Source organism: Anas acuta, chromosome 1 (genome assembly GCF_963932015.1).
Source record: "Anas acuta chromosome 1, bAnaAcu1.1, whole genome shotgun sequence".
Lineage (NCBI taxonomy): Eukaryota > Metazoa > Chordata > Aves > Anseriformes > Anatidae > Anas > Anas acuta.
Window position 1 is genome coordinate 108,514,315 of NC_088979.1, and position 19,627 is coordinate 108,533,941.

At 38.7% G+C, this 19,627-nt stretch overlaps 1 protein-coding gene and 1 long non-coding RNA gene across 3 annotated transcripts in view; one reads left to right on the forward strand and one right to left on the reverse strand.

Annotated features, from left to right (window-relative positions):
• HTR1F (5-hydroxytryptamine receptor 1F) overlaps window positions 1-19,627 on the forward strand; it is a 116,111-nt gene that overhangs the window by 84,918 nt on the left and 11,566 nt on the right. For both annotated transcript variants that reach the window (XM_068691531.1, XM_068691542.1), the window contains one exon: window positions 18,547-18,638. The gene's annotated coding sequence lies outside the window, so the exon portion shown is untranslated. The remainder of the gene's footprint in view (window positions 1-18,546; window positions 18,639-19,627) is intronic.
• Window positions 1-19,627, reverse strand: part of LOC137860837 (uncharacterized) — a 104,590-nt gene that overhangs the window by 81,527 nt on the left and 3,436 nt on the right. The window lies entirely within an intron of this gene.

Genomic DNA, 19,627 nt, shown 5'->3' on the forward strand with positions numbered 1-19,627 from the left:
TTCCACCACAGGGGAACCATTAACTCCTCTCCTCACCACCATAGGAGCTGAGCATACTTTTCTTGCACTTTTGCGACAACATAAAAATTTGCAGCAGAACAGGACTAAATCAAAACAAGTGCAGCAGAACAGGACTAAATCAAAACACTTCCGCGCAGGACACCTGGGAGGAACCAAGACTGAAAACAAGGCATTGAAGTTTGCCTGCTTTATTCAGAGAAGCCCTAGAGCAAGTCAAGCACTGGACTGCTGTGCACTGAGGATGGTTTGGGTGCTGCCTTGCTGTAAAGTTCATTCTTCCCCACCAGGGTAGCAGTGGACATTTTGGTAATTTATAGTGGCTAGCAGACTCCATGGAAAGGAGTAGGGAACACTAAATCTCTGACCTAGACTCTCACATAAACTTAGCCTTCCCATTAATTAAGGTACTAGGCTGCAGCTGACATGCCCTCTTTTTTTTTTTTTAAGGCATGAGGGACCAGAAAGGTCCTTTTAGAGTAGAAGGGCAGCACAGCAGTAGCAAATTAACACTTCGCTGCAGCTTTTGAGTAAACACTTCATCTGTATGTTACACAGCACATCCACCTGGCCAGATAAATTTTATAATGAATTACTACTGACTTATCTTTATGTACTTCCAAATCTAACTATAAGAAGGGAAAGCAGCAAAAGTCTCTTCACTTTTTTTTCCCCCCCTCAAATCAGTCTCTGTTCTTGAAGAACAAAGGACGGTTTAAGGATATTGTGCTGGTCCAGAAAGCTATTTGAGAACATCAACTGGCCTTATCTTCACTAGCCGTAGGGTCTAGTCTCCTATAAACACACTTGCTCCCATTTAAAGGGAAGAAAAATAAATCTATTTTATCTCTGAATAAAATAAAAAAAAAATCTATAAACTTACTAGTTGGCTGCCAAAAATCTGTAAATAGCATGAGCCACTAAACACAGCCATGGACTGAATTTTTCATCTGCAAAGTACTTTCAAAGCCTCTACTTTCTTAAATGTCATTTCAATAGGCTGTTTGGTACAGGTCATTCTTCCTTCCCTGTGGTAGATTGGCTTTTGCTGTTCTAATGAATAGCTTCTGCCCGAAGGAGTTTGCTTTCTGCTGTCCTCTGTGGAACAAGGTGCCAACCAGGAAAGCATACCCAAAGCTCGTATTGTTCAAAACACTCAGTGCTCTCTCTCCACTCGGTGCTGCTACTACCTCCTGCCATGCCAGAGCACATGACTACAATAAATAGATATTAATAAATATTAAAAGAATTGAGAAGCGTCTTTCCTGCTACCTGCCCCTTTATAAATACGCTTACTAGCCATATTTATGAAGGTTTGATTATATCAGGCTATTATCAGCTGAAAAATGTTTCTTTACAGAGTGCTTTTTTCCCCTTACAGAATACATCACTTTAAACAGCCAAAATTGTTTTCTGTGCCCAAATAATGTCTGCAAATTTATAGCCTGTTAATGTAAATCACGCATATTTGCTAGTTCAGTTCTATCAAAACTGTCCTAAAAGACAAAACTGTCCTGAAAAACATATGCTGTCCTTTGCTACTACTAAAACAAAACTGAATTTACATTCGCTTTGAAGACCATATATAAAAGCTGATGCCCAACTCTGTCTAGTAAAAGCAGAATCTGATCTTCTGTAAGAAAACATAGGGGCACATTTCCCCTTACATTATTCTGAGATATTTAAATTTATGAAAAGCTATTTATGACAACAACCAATGGCTTCATAGAACCAGTACACATCGCATCAAGAAAAGAATAGCATTTCTATGGCAACTGTCTCCTCACATCTCAAAAACGGGTGAACAAGAAGCACTCTTCTATGTTTTTCATTTCCTTAGTAGTATCTTGTCTTTCCATTCACCTTAGCTCTTTATAACCAAGGTAGGAAAAGGAAACTTTTTGGTTAAGCTCTATAGAAGTTGCTGGCTGCTTGTCCATTTGTTTTTTAAAGCTTTGTACCAACCGAGACAGAAGATCTGTATTACTATTCTTGCTTCTGCTACTGACCCATAGCAAGGCACAGCCAGCTATAAATTAAAGCACTGTCATTTGCCTAGGACATCAGTCTGCCAAGGATGACAAACTGGGCACAGACCACTTTATTGGTGCTGGAAACCTACCAAATAAATTCAGGTGCTGCCACCACCCTGGGCTTGCTGCTCCACCAACCAAGGGAGAAAGGAGTCTGGTGCACATGGCTCATACCAGCACAACAGCTGCCATCATCCCTGCCCTGGTGGAAGCAGCCTGGTTGTCCTCTGGCTTTACAGCCCAGCTCAGTTCCTCCCCCCTACACCACCCCTTCACCCTCGAGGCAGCATTAGTCACATTTCTTCCCACGCTTCAGAGAAGATCTGAGCCAGCTCTGCCATGCCATAAGCAGCTTGCCTACTTCTGAATCCTGAATCATACCTTTACCCCAAAGGACTACTGAAAGGCATTGCTCGTGTTTGTTCTGCTCTTCTAATTGCTTCACTTTAGCGTCCCTCATATAACATGGAAGAAAACATTGTGTGAGAACTGGAGTCAGACAACCATGAAAGGCTGAGGAACTTATGTTTTGGGAAGAAGCACACAACAGCAGCAATGACCATGAAAGTGGCCTTCATGCTGCAGGCTTGCATATTTGTACCGATGTTTGCTGAAACTGCAGTGATCTGAATGCAGTCACGCTGCTCAAATTTTAGAGTTTAAGGCAGAAGCAAAAAGTTTATTTTCAGCAAGCAAAGCAGTCTCTGTAGTCAGGAGAGACCTGGAAATCTCTCTCCCTTTGTTTCTTCTCTCCTCCCAAATGACCACTTTAATATCCTCAGATAGAGAAAAATATTTAAAGCATTATTTGAAAACACTTTGCTTCTCCTTGAAAAAGACCACAAGTAGCTCTATCTTATTCTGCATGTCAGACTGGATATCATGGAAAAGACAGGCAAAGAGCACTATTCAACCATTTTGATTTTCAAAGTCTTTTGTGATAAATGTTCAAACTTTTACTGTTTCTAAGACTGAAACTTGTCATTCACAACCCCCACATTTCTTTATGTCTTGTTCTCAACACAAAATATGTAATTTCATGTGTTAAGGAACCTTTGCAACTCTTTCACGGAATGAGCAAGTTCTGCCTTATTTCACTTTTCCTTTGTTCAAGTTATGAATAGAGTTAGTGTCTTCAGACTTAGAAATACTGCACAAGCCTGCTCTAAACCTTAGTGTGCACTGAGATGGAGTTTGCTTTCCAGAACTTGCTTCCCTGGCCAGACCACCATATAATGTCAGTCAGAGGTATCCAAAACAAAATTGTGCTTAAGAGAAACTGATAGTGTTTCCTAGGTACGATTTCCTCCTAGCCCCAATCAGGTTGATTTTTCAAGACACAGTGCTATCACTTCTACACTTGGAGTGGGACCATATACACCTTGTCCCACTACTACATCTCTGTGGAGTCAGGAGGTGAATTCTCAATTTTCAGCAACTGTACTCTTGAATGAGACATGCCTCACAGTCAGTTTGCTGTGTATTACATGAGCCCTATTATCATCTTTAGACAGTATTTTTGTATTTGGTTTACTTGGCTTATTACTGAAAATGTCATTTTAAAATAGTTATTTTAAATATTTCCACTAGACATCTAATGGATCAGCTAACAGGTAGTCCATCAAATAAGAAAAAAAAAATAAATCAAGACAGTAAAAAATGCTTGCTTAACAAATTTCTCTGCTGATTTGTCCTTAAGGATAACTTGCTTCATATATGCACACAAAGTCTTTCTAATTTCACTTTCCCCATCATTTAACATTAGCAGTAAGCTCATACTCATTACATCTATGAAATCATCCATACTTTAGTACTTTCCAACAAAAATTCATGTGACAAATCATATCATTGCTGCTCTAAAAAGAGCTATATTTGTTACAAAACAGCATAAAACAAATATTTGTTGCTGCACTACTACAGTTTCGTGTGGTACCATTACACTAATCAGCAGCTTTCTTGTATAAATTAGTTTTATAGGATTCAAAACAGAATAAAATAATTTACAAATTGATATTCTATTAACAAATCAACATTATTTTAGCATAACTGACATATTTCTGTTGCAGAAAACCTTGTTCATCCACCCTGCACTGTAGCATCCCAGACAGGATTTAGGGGCCTAGACTCTCCTCCAGGGAAAAGAAGGTCAAAAGATGACCTTCATCATTCTCAGCTCTTAAATTCAAAGGGGATTCACAGAAAATGAATACAACAAAGTTGATCCCTGCTCCAATGTGGTTATATGCCACTCAATTGTTGGCACTCAAGGACAGACAGCACTGGAAGTGTATGTGAAGAAACAAGGCAGTTCAGGAAGACTTGAGGGATCATGGGGATTGTGCTCAAGCGTAGTGGGGTGGACAAAGATACTCTAAAGCATGAAACTGCCTATGTGTCTGCATGTACAATTCTTAGAAAACCCTTACAAATCTTTTTTAAGCACATAGTAACTGCAGAGTAACTACCAGAGTTCCCCTCCCCGTATATAATGCCATCATTGCAGTGTAGGAGCTTGAAGACTTATGGTAAATCATTTTAGGGACTGGTTAATGGGATAGAAGCATTCATAGTTTTACTTGAAAATGAAAAAAAGTCTTTTACTTGCCAGCATTATCAAAATTGTTAACATGCAGGAAATATTATGGGCTTATATTAAAACAATGCTTCCAAATAGCCTAATAGTCGTAACCTTTACATCCTAATCTAAGTCTACAGAAGGGGCATAAAGTCACAATAAATCATCAGACAGCATTTTGAGATTGCCAATTGCAGCCAGTTGCACAACTAGTACACAAGGCTGCACTAATCTGATGATGAAGGGAGTGAAAGTTTGATAAGTATTTCATAAGCAATCCCCTCTTCCAAGTGGTAAAACATTCACTATAATCATGAATCTGCCAAGAAACTTTAAACCAGTCAAGTGGATGCTTCCTTGCAGATAGTTAAAAAATATTTCTACCAGAATTGAGGCATAGAATTATAGAAATCATTGCTTGATTCAATACATTTTACACAGATTTAAGGAAATGAGCCTATCTGATCTGAAACCGGGAAGCCAGTCTAGCAGCATAAATAAAAATAACAGCCCGAAGGAGCTTCTCCAAATTATCCATGTATCACTTTGGAGGAACAATGTGAAAGTTACTTAGAGTAACTCTTAATAGATTCAGTGTTGGAAGAGCGTTGTAACCAAAACTTATATTGTGAGGATGACCCTGAACTGACCACATCAGAACCCACCCAGGTCCAGTAGACATTGCTACCGTCCTGGAGACAACACAGGCAGAGTGGGTGGGTACCAGTGGTTACCGATGGCATGGACTGTTGCACCAGATGTATAATAAACTCTCAGAATTCCTGCCAGCAATGTGGGAGGGAACACACGGTGACTTTTGTGCAGGGTGCCCAACCCAGGCAGTGGAGGTCCCATCTTTGGCTCCAGGTGTCCCTTTCAGGCTGTGTCGTTTCCTCACTACCCCCTGAAACCTCTCCTGCTACTGCCTGGGGCCTTCCATTGCTATGAGAATAGACACCTATCCCTTTCTTCAAGTTTTCATTTTTTATACGTGCATACACACATGCACACATTATTTTTGTATACACATATAGTGTTTGCATCTATGCTTACTTCAAAGTTACAGACAAAGAGCAAACACCTCACAGTTTAAGTTCTCTGACTCCAAATGCCCAGGTCTCTCTTGTGATCCCCAATACTCACATATCTGCTGCAATTTCCTTTGAGATAAACTTCTTTCATCTCAGAGGAAATTAATTAAAATGCTGAGACTTTTCATTTAGGGCACTTTCTAATTAAGCTACCAATCTTTAAAGCTTCTGACTTCTGAGACTCATTGTTCTCTGCACAAGATGAGGAGGCAGTCACAATTCATTGTCTTTATAGAGACATATTAGTTAAAAAAAAAAAAAAAAAAAAAAAAGCTTGCAATTTCATCTCCTTGAAATTAGAAATGCTTGTGCAGTTTAATATAGGGAAATAGCCAGACTCTGCTATGTAAGACACCTGCCCTCAGCACATCCTGCTGTCCATGGCATGTTTTAAAAAGGTGTGCTCAAGCATACAAATCTTTTGAGATTTTAATTAGGGTTGTAGACTCTCTAAAATTTCTTTAGTTCCATACATTGGGCCATTACCTCGCAGCTCAGATTTTCATATTCTCACTTATGAGGAACTGGTTAATACGAATAGGATAAAAGCCAAGTAGCACCATATACTGTTTTCCAATTAGAAGACAGAATGAGAGTTTTAATGTCAAAAGGATTACAGGAAAGCAACTACTTCATAAGCAAGGAGTTCAGAGATTGAACAAAATGAAGCCTCACATCCCTATTGCCTGTCCACTGAGTTCCCTTTTACAAGGATGTAAAGGTAAATGGTAAAGCCCTATGGGATAAATTCCCCACAAGAAATAATCCCAATATTAACATGTCACAATTTAGAAAAAACCCAAAGGACAAGCTTATCCTAAAAAACACTTCTTGCATGCCTTTGGTCTGCTAGTTACTTTTCAATGATGTATCCTTGCAAACCTGACATCCCCATAGCTTTTAAACACTTCTACAACCTTCTTGGACCACCAAGTAGCACTACTATAGATGTGATAAATGTTCTGTTTGAAAATTTCTCTGTCAACTTTTTATTATTGCTATAGTTTGGTCAGGATCCATTTCCCCTAGCTCTAGAGATCCACACTGCAGATTTCTATATCTGAATTAGTCTTCCTAGGCTCTTTTTATAATCAGCTGGGAGAAATAAGCACCTTCAGGCACATCTGACCCAAATGAAAGATCTACTTCAGGATGAGAACAATTGTCCCCTAGAGGTGAGATGACTGTTTCTGGGTAGGGCGACAATTCAGGGTTAGATGGCTGCAATTAGTCAAATCAATCCCACCATTTGTGTTTTAAAGCATTTTTCCCCCAAGATTCCTTCCCCATTTTGACAACAGTGTACTGAAATTTTATACAATAATAAGGGGAAGCTTTAAATGATAGCATGATACAGAGGTCACCCTCTAAAGAGCTGTTCTCATTTTAAGAGCAGTTCCCAACAGAAGGAAATCATCAGTTTGCTCTAATTAATGTGGCTGAACATGTGTACTAAAACCATCTTCCTCCATTCTCTACCCTCACGTTCAATAACTTGACAGGATACTTCATGCTCTTAGGTGCCTATTTCAATTTGAAACACTCTCTGAATAGCACTTGTAGCTAATTGATTTGTTTTAATTTACTTTCACCCTACTATCTAATATTCCAGCTTAGTATTTTTTAAATTCTGAATGCAGCAGAAGGCCTGCCTGTAAGAAAAGCTTTTCCAAACTTCTCCAAGGGGCTTTCAAGCCACAGACCATGGACAAAGAGGCAATGGGAGTACATACATCTCCAGCCATGCTCAAGGTGCACAAGACAGATATTATTCCCACCCATTTCCTGAGTGATAAGATTTAATCCTTTTTACCAGTGCAGACAAGGAGACAGAGTGCTAGTCAATGCTTGCTCCTTTGGGATTTACAATATGGGTGGCTTCTAGGGGCATTTCTCTCAAGCTTTTGGGGCATTTCCAGAAAGAAACACGGAGTGGTCTCTTTGGGAGCTGACTGACTTTCCAAGTCCCACATCCATTACGTTTAGTGTCATTAGTACAGAAGCAGACTTGGCTATGTTATTTCATCCATCCACTCAAGCAAGGTATACCACCGTGTTAAAATAAATATCAACTGGACGTATCTCCAGTATCAGGAGCTTAAGTCTAGGGATAGCTTTCCTCAGACAAAGTGAAAAAGCCAGGTTCCTGCTATTTTTATCTCTCATCCAGCCTCTGCCAAGACAGACAGGCTTACTCACTGTAAAACATGGAGATAAACCTCCTCCCAAGAGAGGAAGATGCCAGTGTTAACTGTGCTTTTAGACAGTCTACCAACTACTTTTGTTTCCTGAGCTTCATGTGCATAATTTGATTGCTGAGGCACCACATGCACTAAGAACAATGCCAGATTCCTTTGTGGCTCATCTACAAACACCTGGCACAGATAACCCACGCAGAACAGGATTAGTGGTGCCTCATTTGGTACTGGGTCATCTGCCAACCTTGGCAGAAAATCTCTTTCTCTGGTCCCTCTTCTTTCAAACAATACCTCTTACCAACAGCACAGAAATCAGATACTTCTGACATATATAATTATATATATATATACACACACACACATTATATATATATATATAGAGAGAGAGAGCATCATACAGTTTGATTTTTGAGTAGTCCTGTGTGTAGCCAGGAGTTAGACTTGATGATCCTTGAGAGCCCCTTCCAGCTCAGGATATTCTATTATTCTGTGTCATGGTTTGGCTTCAGCCGTCTCATATGGAGGTAGAACTGACTTTCTAGTGAAGTGCCAGGTTAACTTGACAAGAAGAAGGACCTGATCCTTTGAGGCACAGTTATTTTCAGCCACACACCAGTTCCTCAAAAGTTAGTTTCTTACTATAGATAGTAAGACTTGGGAAGAAATCTTATAGAAAGTATCCTTCATGAATACATCCTAAGGTCACATCATTTTATGTAAAAGACTTTCAACCTCTGCTTCAGATAAAGGAAGACTCAAGGACATTCCTGTCTTTTTATTATTAAACAAATAATTTTTCCACTGGCTTTACTTGGAGAGAAGTTTACAACTGTTAACCACCTAAACGGTCTTTAATTAAGATAGTCTGTTCTCCTGTTCCACTAGGAACTAATTACCACTGCCTTATTCAAGGCATGACAAATATTTTTATTTGCCATGTCTGAATCTGTACTCTTTGAAGTTTACGGCACATAAACTTAGTTGGCCCTTCCTCAGAGGAGACATCTTTTGTCAGGGTGACTGGAATGGACCAATTAGCAAGTTCAGTGTTTGATTTCAATGCATCCTGCACCTCCAAAGTTTCTATGCACTGATGCTTTAGGAGAGCAGGCATTATCTAACTGCCTGAACAAATGGCTGGGAATCAAAGTGCTTAGGCTCCAGCTCTAGCTTGCACCTTCAAAACATCATTTATATCAATCCATCTACAGTTCCACACCTAAGTGAAATAATAAGGTTTAAGAATGGTTCTAGTATGGCAAACATTACAAATGCAAAGCACCACTAAGAATAGTAAGCTATTCTTAACAGTAAGTTCATTGTCTTGAAGGGCTTTTCAACAACCTTGATGCCCATTATATTTCCACCCAGATCTCCAGGCTTAATAAATATGCCAGAGTTTCCAGTATTCTCCATGACATTCATAAGGCCAACACTGTGCTTTCTCTGACAAAATAAGTCCTCAAAAAATCAAGCAAAATCTAACGGGAACATCAGTAACTTTTTAGCACACTTAGGCTGGACTTTGACTTTGTGGTTTAGAAGCATGGGATGTGAAAAAAATCAAGCCTCCTACCTGGGAGGCACATCAGAAATGGTTTGATGCTGAGTTCTCTACTGCATAGTTAATGGACAATGTTCACTACTCAAACTCCTTGGAGACTGCACGGAGATGGCCATAGGAAATGTAACCGACTCACTGCTGCCAATTGGTATGGATGGGGAAAGAGAGCCTGATGGGAGCATTTGGTCAAATTGCATGGAAAGACATCCTAAAAGCTGTATGAAACAGAGGTATGAACTCTAGACTTGTCCTCAAGGACAGAAAGGGACTTGGAACTACACATGAGCAAAAGTACTTAGTTTACTTCTCCTGGAGCAATCAGTTATCCATTTGCACACTGCTTTTCAATTAAAGCTAAAACCAAAAACTCAGTTTTAGCTTCACTGTCTTCATAGTACTGAAGGAAAGAAAGGGGAGGGAACATTCAGCTTCTGCGTTGCTAATATTATCAAACAACAGAAAGGTTACTTAAAAAAAATAAAAACATCATGTACAAAATGGCAATCCAGATGATCAAACACACAAAATCTGAATTATTAAAGGTGTATATACATGGCTTTTCTATTGCCACTCATTATTATTACTACTGTAATTCTACGTACAGGAAGAAGGGCTACATCTCCTTTGTAGAAAAGGTTTATTTGATTAACTCCATATCTAAGGTGGGAAAATGACAGTAGTACTGCCTAGAGGAACAGAGGCACCATTAAGACTATGAATCTGTTTCATTGTATATTCACAATTCCTGACACAGTGTTTGAGATGAGGGAAATGCTATTAAATGACAATTCTGTTAAATCTCCGCAACTTGAGGTACTTAAGTATAACTTATTTCCCAAGAGCAAGGTTGATACTCAATTGTTTTAAATAATTAACGCTAAATATCCTTTAAAGATATACAGGAAGTTAACAAGATGTTGCAAGTCTTTCTCAAGAAATTGGTTCTTTATCCTGTTTCATGGGGTCTAGAACATTTATACAAACTTTTCTCTGGTCATAAACAGAACTTTAGGAAAAATAAGTAGTTGATTCTACACCTTTTGGCTAGAGTTAATAACTATAGGCAGTCTTGGTTATCTTTTCAAACAATTATCCTGCATATGACTACAGCAATAGCATTAGAAGTTTCTTTATAGCTGGTAAAATGAAATTTTAAACCACACAAAACTAAGTCCAGGAGGAGGCATTTGGATTCCTCACCCCTTTAGAAGTGAATCATTAAATCTCTAGCAACTGGAGCGTACATATAGGAATAATAATATCCTGACTGAAGAGGACACAGGATTTGAATGTGCCTTTAATGTTCTGATCAAATGGTCTTAAAGGGCAGTAGATTCTTAAATGAAAAGTGAAACCTTGAAACAGCAAAAATCACAGACTGACATTTTTACTAGTCAGAAGAAAGTTCCTGTGCTCAGTCTCTTTTTTGATAGATAAATGATCCAAATATTGCTTCTCCCAGGAGTCCCAAGAAACATTTGGAACGATCTTAAAGGCAATTACTTTTTAGTCTGCCTGCCCTGAGACTACACATATAAATATTTAATAGCACAGCTTAAGGAAACTTTTCAAAGGCAATTGCCTTTCCTGTGACACACCTTTTGCTGTTTTTACATAACTGCTTTTAAAGCACAAGTGCAGCAATCATCATCTGTAGTAAACTGAGAATATTAAGAAGACCTATTCCCATATGCAAGTCATTGCAATTTACACCATAATTTTTAATATGAGCCTGCAATGCAGCCAATACATGCAGCTGAAGAATCCTGAAAAATTAACTGCTGTCATTATTCTTATACAATGACACTGAAACATATAGCTGCACACAAAAAAATAATACTTCAGCTTCAGTTTCAGACTGGAAAATAACTCCCATGCCATGGAATCAAGCAAATAAAAAGGCCCCTGCTACCGATTTCCTAAACGGATGTCTCTTCTCAACAATTATACTGCAGACTTTTGTTAACACAATGCCTCCAATGACGCAGCTGAGCTTCCTTCTAAGGCATACTTCTTACCCACACAAAAATTCAAGAAAGCACACTCTCAGTAGCTGAATAAAAGGTCACAAGTGCCTCTTCTCTACTCTTACACGTTAGCAAAAGAACAGCCTCCAAGACAATGATCCCCTTGTACATTTAGTCTGGACAATACCCTCCTCATGGATATTCTGTATTAACTGTCATGGTAGCAAAATATTTTTAATGGCATTATGCCAGAAAAAAATAATTATATATATGTGTGTGTGTGTCAAGAAACATTCAGTGTTTTCCTTAACAGCTTTTAAAGCTATCAGTCCTTAACCCTTGGTTGGGTAACTCTTCAGGAGCCTCAGGTGGAATGCATCTATTTCACTAGGTGGAAGGAAATTTCTAGGGAAGGCAGGCTGAGGAATAGTCACCTTGTGCTCAAAACACCATATACGTTTGAGGGAATGAAAAAGCCTTTCTCATCACATACAGCAGATTTAGCTATCCCACCAGGAGAGGATAAGAGGAGGAGAAAGAAGGATCTGCTGAATACAGCGCTGCTAATAGCAGTCCCCCGAGGCTCCAGCTGTTCCCCTCAGGTTTGGCGCAGAGAATCAAACTTGTAATAATTACTTGTCCTTACAAGGTTACCTTGAGCATTGTGTAAGCATTTGTCCATTCTAACTATAAACACTGAGCACTGTCACTCTGCAGCACCACGTTCTGGGGACCATTAGCAACATTCCTCACCGCAGCAGCTGAGCAACCTCTGATGAAACTGATTTGGCTCTGATTAAACTGATCCACAGTCAGACCAGAAGAAGAACAACTGAGAGCTGTAGCAGATTATTTGAACTAGATAATTTCTAGCCTCAGCACATTTTATTCCATACTTCAATACTTTAATTCCAGGGCCATCAGCACAGCAGACAGTTTTCAATATCTCAATGAAGCACAAGAATTTTGTTCTGTCCGTTTTACATATAGAGAACAATCTCCAATGTTTAACCCAACTGATCTATTTCTTAATCCTAAAGAAGTACATATTGACATAGTGATCTAAAGTGGGTGGAGGCAAGCCAGCAAAAGGGGCAGCCAAGTTCACTTCTTCATACAGAGGCAATTCCTTTTGCCATGCATTACATGCATGAACTCAAGTTTTATGGAGAAAGAGCAGTCTTTTGGTAGAAGTCATGCTGCTTCAATTGAAATGGATAACGGTTCATACTTAAAAATATACATATAATGGTAGAGGTAAGTAATTATATTTATAAATATTCTCAGTTTATTTTTACATTTCTCTCCCTGAACTAGAAGACAGGCATACAGCTTAAGAAAGGTGCTGGGGAAATAGCTGACTATGTCATCCCTACAAGATTGTTACAATAAACCCATAGTGCATATCTACTGTAACGTGAATACATTGGGTTACACAGATCCATCTACTAGGAAGCCTGCATCTGGAAGAGGGCAGATTGTGTGTCCAAGGGAAGACATAGTTAGCCAAGAAGGGAGTTGTTCCTGAGATGACTTATATTCTGCCCAGAGAACTGCATCTCCATCCCACCTACTGCTGCGCATTATGCCATGACAATAAATTCATCTTCTGTGTTTATGAAGCCTCTGCTACTAAACAATGAAACCTCTGCTAAGAAGAAGCCACAAAGTGCTGCTGGAAAGGGGTTGTTCAAGGGCATGGTGTTGGCTCTTTTTTTTTTCTAGTTAATTTTCTGTGCTGCCAATGGAAAGCTATCACCAGCTCCATTGTACTTGCTGGATGTTGCTGCAGAAGCAAAGCATCATCTGCATAAAGAGCATGCTTGATTCTTGCCATTCAACTTCAACACTGCTCTCTACAGGAAAAACAATTCTTTGTTAATAACCACTGAAGTCAGAAGCCAACATAAAAGCAGCAGATACTAAAAAAAAAAAAAAAAAAAAAAACACAAAACAAACAAACAAAAAAAAAACCACCATGTCAGGCCTAATTATCTAAATTAAAATCTTTATCCATTTCAATGTAATAAGAACATAAACCTACTGATCCCATTAAATGCAGCTGAAACACATTTTACAGCAATGCTTTTCATCATAACATAAGGTTAATCTAATGATCCTGTACTATATTTGATGTGTTTTTTCTGTTGTTGTTGAGTCGTTGGGTTTTGTTGTGTTTTTGTGTGGTTTTTTTTTGTCAGGTTTGGTTTTGTTTTTCTTCTTATTTCAATGTTCTGCATTTACTTTCCATGTTATATCTCTTCTCCAACTGAGATATATGAGAAACATTCATTGCACTTAAAGGTCTACATCATTTCAACTGCTGGCTGAAAATAGTAGGGAAACAAGTATTTTCAGAGATTTTTTTTCCTCCTAAGCTGCTGTCTCGACTGATATGTTTTCTGAAAACTCTTATGCTGTTTTTTATAGTTCTTAATTAAATTTTTTTTAGGTTACTTGATTCATAAATGGTTATACCTATGACGTTTTCTCCTATGTGCTGCTTTCTAGTGAATTGAGAGCATTGACTGTCAACATCGTGGCCAAACCAAGTCATATTGGAGTAATCAAAAGATAAATAAATATAGGTGCAATATCAATAAAATATTAATCCTGATCCAACAGATTCAAAGATTTTAGGACATTACTAGCTGTATGGCCTAAACTAGCTACACTAATATGCCTTCTAATGGAGGGGGGGGGGGGGGGGGGGGAATAAAAAATTATCAGAAACAGAGAGAACAAAGTGACTGGAATAAATTACTTGCAGAAGGAAGTACTGTGATTACATGCCTGGTCTAATGCAATCTATTTGAGTTACCAGAAGGAATAATAGATGTTGCAGTAGAGGTGAATTAACAACAAACCCAGCATCTGCGGCTAATGGTTCTGGAACTTTTCATCCCCCAAACCTGGAGGCAAACACCTACAGAACAGACAGGGCTTCAAAGTAAAGACAATATATTTATTTCTTCAGATGCTGAACTACATTAATTTTCTATTCCAACTGCTTTTCCTAACACAGCAAGCTAGGCAAGCAAAAAGCTGATTCATGTGCCCTGTTAGATTGACCAAGTACATTTTTATGCTGGCTTCATACCCTGGTTGTATAAATAAGTGGACATAAAAAGTTACAGTAGCTCTCAGTCAAATCAGCCAGAAAGAAGCTCCACTGGCTCTGTTATCCAAGATTTCATTTTCTGTTCAAACTCCCTCTCTTGGATTTTCAAGAATAATTTCAAGAGGGGAAAGAAAGAAGAATAATTAATAAATAATAATAATAATAATAATAATAATAATAAAGCATGCTTCAAAAGAAGTATGGCACTAGTTCAGCCCTGTGGCATTTTTTAGGGATGGCTGCACTGCATATATCACAAACATATAAAACAAACATATCACAAAGGTGCTGTGATAGGTCTATTTAAAATTAGACTGTCGTCAGCCAGTAATTTGGCTATTTCTCTTCAGCCTTGCTAGTTTTACTTGAAGCTATAGATATTTTGGTCAACTGATTAGAGAAGACACTTTCTTTCTAGATGCGTATATCTAGAACCATATATTTTTAAGAAAGCCTCTAAGTACTGGGACTATGCAGGGAAACATTTCATATATGTGACCTGGCTACATCCTAAAAATTGAGAATCAAGAAATAAAGAGGTAAAAGAACCCCATAATGTAATGACAGCATTGAGAGTCCAGAAGTGGGAAAAAAAAAAAAAAAATAGAAAAAGGGACTACACAAATGTGAAGACTTCACTGAATCTGTTCACTGCTTCTTTCCAGAGGAGTTAACATTAAAAAATTCTTCAGCTTCAAAGAGTAAAAACTCATTTTGAACATGAAGAAAACAGTTTTCAACAAGTTCTTAAAACATAAAACATTGAAATGATGAACAAAAATAGGACATTATATATATATGCTTACATGCATAAGTGCATCCAATGTAAAAATATATTATATTTTTAATTACTTGTTCACGGTATGTTACTGATAAAAGCCCCTCTCCAGAATTTTAGAAGCTTCAAAGAGTAAAACTGATGAGGAATTTTAGCAGAGAGAATCAAAGTTATCAGTTGATCTTTTTCAATCTCCTGGTAGAAAAAGAGTTCATCATGCTATAGTTCTGAGTTAAATCCAACAACTTACAGTTGACCTCTCACATCAACAAGCATCAGTAAGCACCACGGGGAAAAGAATTCAGGATTTCCAGAAGTGCCTAGGCACAAGGGTGACAAGGGTGCTCTGCTACATATCAAACAAGACAGATAATACAGAAGCAATGGATTGCCTTTGATTTTTTCCAGGCTTCCTCTAGTCTGTGAAGATTAGTACACTTTCCCTCTGTCCTTTACTAATACTTTTTAACCATGTTATTTTGTGAAAGCACTTCTTATTTTCTTTCTATCTCTCAGAAACTACAGGAACCACTGACAGTATGCCATCCCTGAGAATGCATTGGAAGTTTTTGGACTCTCCTAAAGCAGCTCAGAGTAATGATATGCTTTCTATAGACTTGGGCAACTAGGGAAAAACAGTTTGATGCTTCTATTCACCACCAGAACAATATTACACGTTATCATCTTTATTAAAATATATATATTATTTGATCAGAAGTGCTGTAAAACACCTTTTAGTAAACAGTCCTTGTGAAATGTTTTGAAGTATATTGCTAGTGTACACTGACATTACAAATAAATATTCTTACCGTATGAAAAGACAAGTTTCCTTAGCATACAACCTAAGGATAAAAGAGTTGCTTAAATTATCACTTCTTTAAATTGGTATTATAATCTAAAAGACAGCTTTGCTCAGCAATCTTTTGAAGTTGTATACGTCTTGCATACGTCTTAGGAAACAAACAGCTGAAGTGTTGTCTACCAGCATCCCTAGCATAAAATATTATCTTAACTTCACTGCAGTACTAAAGGTTTTCATAATTGCAAAGTTATGTTTTAAAAGTTCTTAGAAAACCAACATCAATAGAAAATAATATCAAAAAAAAAAAAAAAAAAAAAAAGCTTTGAAATTGTGTTTGGAAATGAGTTTCTTAGGATTATCTTTTAAGAGTTATACAAGTTTTATCAATTAGAGGTCTGGGGGGCCATTTGAAGATGGATAATCTTGTTAGACAACGGCTGTCTGTGCTGAATTCCTGGGACAACAATAAGGCTGTTTTTCATAATTAATTCTGATTCATCTGCTTTAATTTGAAGAAGCCATTCACAGTCATCTGTGCTGTATGTCAAGTGTCACAACTACATCAGAATTATGCAAAGAAAAAAGCTGTGTGTGACAGTCTGTTATTTTCCTATCAGACATGAAAGCGAGTTCACAAAGTGTTAGAGAGCTTAAGACCCTATTTAGTAATCAAAGTGTCTGCAACAGGAGACCTGACGGATCCAGAAAGCTTCCTGGGAAAGGTATATCTTTCTGGATTTGGAGTCAACACATTTAAAACTGTCCTGCTGCTATTAGCATTCTTGAAAGCATTGCACCCCTGAAGATAGGCCCAAGGCCAAAGACTTCCAGGAATTATTCAACAAGCCATGATGCCAGCTGACCACTCCCTGCCAAAACATGATGCAGAAAGCCCTTTCCTGAGTGCCGTGGGCCAGCTCCAGACCTGTTCTGGCCTGGGCATGGCACCAGACTGCTCCAGCCGCATCCCTCCTCTTCTCACCCCAGCAGCCCCATGTTCTAAGTCAGCATGACAGCTCGCCCAGAGACAGCACAGAAACCCCAAAAGCAGGCTTCCACTGCACCACATGGACGGGTTATTTGGCTCCCCGGCTCTTGAGATGTTACTGCATTTGCATACACTTGATGTGATTGAACAGCAGCGTGGGATATATACACACACAAGTACTGTGCAGGAGGTGCTCCCACACCCCTCTTCTTTCTCAGGCTCTCCCCCCAGCTTCATTCACTCTCACTGGCCTCCCCCATTCCCATAGCTTTCCTATCCACACTTCTGATCTTATACAAGGTGTACCAGAACTTGTGTTTCAAACGCTGGTAATTCTAACAGCATGCTATAATGCAATAACAAACTGAAGCAGGGAGAAAGGCACCCTCAAGAGTCCCAGAGTATTTGGAAACTGTGGAAAGGAGAAAAGCTAAAGCCCACTCTTCACTAGTCAAGTTTTGCCAGAATGGCTGCATCCCATGTCCTCAGGCATAACTGCTTTACACCAGCCTGAAACAAATGCTTTTTACCATTAGAGCTTCTGCCAATGCACTGAGTGAACTAAACTCTTCTGGCTAAAACATTCAATTGTATCAACTGAATTGCGTCCACACAGGAACAAGAACCAGCACTGTGGCACCCCATGCAGAGCACAGCAAAAGTCATAGCTCTGTACTGAAAAGGACAAGTCTTAAGACACAGAATCAGGATTTTGGAAATGCTCACAGTAGGTGACCAAATCAATCTTAGTAGAAATATCTAGAGGGAAATAAATGCAATGCTAGTTAGAAAGCATCAGTCTTAGCTATCTAATAAAACTCTTGCTACTTCACCAGGTAAAGAGTCTCTATTTTCCTATGAAGGAATCTAATAGCTTGGATCTCCATAGGTTGACACAGTGCCATGGCATGTTGTTTTGAGTCCCCTGCAAGTCGGTGCGAGCACAGTAACCCAAGCCAGCCAGCGTTGCGCACAGTTACTTCTGAAATGAAAACCCCTGGGGACACTCCCAGATTGAGATCTTCCCCAACAGCTACAGCTCCACTTCCTAACCAAGTTACTTCAAGACTTCCAAAGTCTTCCACCTGCCCATTCCAAGCTCCACTTACGCTCTCAGTGTTCCTTTTTTCACACTAAGCTTCTGTGATCTTCAACCTATGAGATGATCAGATGACAACCAGAATAATGACAGATGACATCAGATGACATGACAAAAACTACAAGGCAAGACACCAGGAAGTATGCAGTAAGACTGTCTTTGTATTAAAATAAATAAATAAATAAGGCACAGTCTTCACAAGAATAAAAAATAGGCAAAGTGCAGAGACGAGATGGCAGATTGTGTGAATTTTGGCACCTCTCCAAATTGCAAGCAATTAACCACAGATTTTACTGTTCTTGTGTCACGCAGAAACCCTGCTGCAGAGGAGCACACCGACCTGTCACATTCACTCCGCTTTCACCTAACACCTCTGAGGCCAGTTTTTCCTCCAAGTTATCCTGGTAAGCACACAGCAGAAAAAGAAATATCCTAATGCTGACCCAGGTGATAGTATGAAAATAGTGTTTTCTTATTTTGCCAATCTTTTCCAGACACATTTGAAGATAGATTGTTTTCTTACTGTCCAGGAGAAAACAAGGCAGTTTCTTACAGCTCAGTAAAGGCTTTCAGAGTTTATACAGAAAAATGCATTAGATAAAACCCACCTCTCTACTACTACTAGAAAAGGCTAAAGCAATGCTTCAGAGAATCAGAAACTCCCATGAGCTCCAACTATCAAATGTGACTAGCTGGATTAAGACAAAATCCCAACGAATTAAAGCAAAAGGAAAACATATTAGAGAGGTCCGGTAACAGGAGCCGTTCCATCAAAATGTCTATTAACTGAAATGCATTCAGTTAATTATTTTATTAATTTTTATTATTATTATTATTTTTTACATAAAAATATATATTTCCCCCCCCCAGATTTTTCAGGTTGACAGGCCTATAGTACACTTAGTAGCAAATAGTAGGCAAATTGATGAAAAAGGTTTTTAACTTCTAACTGCATGCATGTGTTCTCTGAGGGCTGGCAAGGAACACTTGGCCCTGAAGCATAAGGATGAGTGGGAAGTGGGAGAAACAAGGCTGCATTTTATTACCATTCAAAGAACGTAAAGCTACCTCTTAACCTCCTTGCTCCACCACTGCTTTATCATTTCTGCAGGTTTCAAGCCCTTATCTGAAGGGCAGTGTTATGAAATATAAGCACAGCTATTCTCCATTTTCACCTTGCAGCACAAATTTAGTTGACGATCGTTAAAGAAAGCCACTCCTGCACAGCATAAAATTCTGCGGTCCTTTGAATCATTGCCAAACCAAATAGAAACTCAACACAAAATAAACAAACAAAAAATCTTTTTTTCAATTCTGTGGAAGGAAAAGCAAAGTTTAAACATCCTTTCCTAATATAGAAAACTTTTGGTTGAATAGAACCTTTCAGACTGTT